Source organism: Helianthus annuus, chromosome 6 (assembly GCF_002127325.2).
Source record: "Helianthus annuus cultivar XRQ/B chromosome 6, HanXRQr2.0-SUNRISE, whole genome shotgun sequence".
Lineage (NCBI taxonomy): Eukaryota > Viridiplantae > Streptophyta > Magnoliopsida > Asterales > Asteraceae > Helianthus > Helianthus annuus.
In genome coordinates this window covers 62,431,530-62,433,930 of record NC_035438.2, presented here as the reverse complement: position 1 = coordinate 62,433,930, position 2,401 = coordinate 62,431,530, and the positions used below count along the sequence as shown (strand labels likewise).

Here is a 2,401-nt window from a genome sequence, read left to right as displayed (position 1 = left end):
AAAAAAAAATTCCGGTGAAAAGTTTTTATTATTCTTTTTCTTTTTAACTATTGTTCACTTCAATTACTCTTTGATTAGTAAGTTTCTAGTGAAGGTTTTTCCTTTTGAAAAAAAAAACTAAGGGCACTATACTATGAAATGTGCCCCTCGGAATCACAGGCCCTGGCGGTGGTCCTCCCGCCCCCCCAGGGTCGCCCCTGAATCTCACATAGCATGTCATTTAGTACCAAATATTTAGTTTTGGGAACTGATAATCAGTTTAAGATAACATTTGTTTTCAATCGCAAAGATGTTTATTTGGAGTCCAAAAGTCAAAGTTTGAAAATCAACCCATTAATTATATGTTCCTTCAATGTTGAAAAATGATCTCTAACAGTACGTCACAAAGTAAATGTAGGGAAATCATACAAAAAGTTTTTACAAATGTCTACACGTAGTACACTTAGAGTAATACATGTGAACGAATACAACAGATATAAAGATATACAACTTGTGGGTTCAATAACACAAATAAATAAACATTATGAAGAAAAGGAAGACGGGCTTGTTGACGTCCATTAATGCTCCAAGGTTCTTCTTGATTATCCACCGCTATGTTGTAATTGGTTTAAGTTGCCTGACACAATTTACAAACTCATAGTCAATGATTAAAACCCTGGATGGCATACTACAAAATCACAAGAACACATAATATGATCCATTTAGTATAAAAAAGAAGACACGTATACAAATTTATGATCGAACGGAATGATACGCTAAATGAACCATTAACTAAACGTTTGATCTCTTTACAAGCCTATCAAGAATACAATTGAAAACATAACATGTTTATAGTTTGTCAATAACTAAAAGTAAAAAAAGAAATATACAGTTTACTTGCTTCACATTTGAGTATTCACCTGTAATTGTATCTCGTGTATATCACAGCAAATGAACTTCTTCTTAGTTTGAGAAACACAAAAACACTAATCGAAGAATAATTGTTTTATCTGCAAACAAAGCACAAACATTCTCCTTGATCGTGAAATGGAAAAAAGATGTACCAAAAAGTGGAATATTTCAGAAGAGTGCTTAGAATGATTAACTGATTGGCCACTTTCCAACGTTTGATTTGCAACAAAGCCCTTTTCTTATTCCATCGTTCCAAAAATCTTCAATCAAAACAAAATCAAACTCATACACAGACTTTGAATTAGAGATGAGCTCGGTACCGAAAATTCCAAAAATGGGTACCGGTCGGTACGGTACGTTCGATACTGGTTCAGTACCGAACTTTTTTAAAGGTAATATCTGGTACCGAAAATCTAGTTGGTTCAGGAAATTCAATACTGGTACCGGTTCCAAACCGATACCCGGCACCATTTGCTCATCCCTTATTTGAATCAGAAGTTAATATAGTTTTTGGATTTTTAAGCCATTAGCATAAATATATATTCTTTTAAATAAGAGTATTCACTCTTAAATAACATTAACTTGTAATATTTTTCTATATATTCATTTATGTCATCGTCGAATAGCAATACTGATAAACAAGGACACATCAAATCAATTCTAGCTATACTTAATTTACCCAAAATTGATTATTGATATCATATAAATTGAGCACTCAAAAAACAACACCAAAAAAGTTTATTTTTGTAGATCAACTAAAGCACACATGACATGCGATTTATATTCAGTAGCGACATAATAATGGCATAAACTTCAACTCAATCTCAACATCAAAAAGAACGGGAACAACATTTTATCATTGATATTGAGTACTGGTTCTCTTCAATCACAAGTTCGTATTGAAATAATCAAGCAATTCTCATTTAGGCATATCATCGACTAACTTGTATGCATACTAACAATACGAAAGAACGAATTTTGTTTAGTTCAACCCAAATCACAAGTTCAAACAGATATGTTCATGAATTTAATCATTCATTATAAAATAAAAACCATACAAAGGAAAAATGATAAGAAATTACTTCGAAAATCCAAAGAACCTAGATACAAAATGATGAAGAAGACACAAACGGCATGAGGAAGACACCTGATTGTTGTGACATTTGCGAATCGAAATCCGTTGGATTTGGAGGCGTGAACTATACAGAAAGGAGCAGACTAGGGTTGAGGGAGGGGAGTGAATATGGGTTATGGAGGGAAATCAAAATTTTGACGAAATCTGAATTTTTCAGAGTGAGCGAGAGTTAAATTCTAAAGGATGGAAAAATATAAAACTTCCGTATACTTTTCTTTAATTCATTTGCATTCATTTTGTTTTATTGATTAAATTATAATAAAATATTGACAACATTTTGTAAAATTTCCAAATACTTTTAAGAATTTAGAACATCTAACTTTATATTAAAAACAACTTAATAGAAAAAAAAGGAAAAAATAAATATTTGTCTTT

The 2,401-nt window shown here is 31.7% G+C and overlaps 1 long non-coding RNA gene across 2 annotated transcripts; it reads right to left on the bottom strand.

Moving 5' to 3' along the window:
- Nucleotides 1-353: 353 nt before the first annotated feature.
- On the bottom strand, nt 354-2,194 carry LOC110864024. Of its 2 annotated transcripts, XR_002549555.2 has the most exons (4): nt 2,039-2,194; nt 1,086-1,151; nt 900-989; nt 354-616 (listed from the first exon to the last, which is right to left on the bottom strand). It is a non-coding gene; the product is annotated as an uncharacterized LOC110864024 (long non-coding RNA). The 2 variants fall into 2 exon arrangements; XR_004861431.1 differs by lacking the exons at nt 900-989; nt 1,086-1,151.
- Nucleotides 2,195-2,401: the final 207 nt, after the last annotated feature.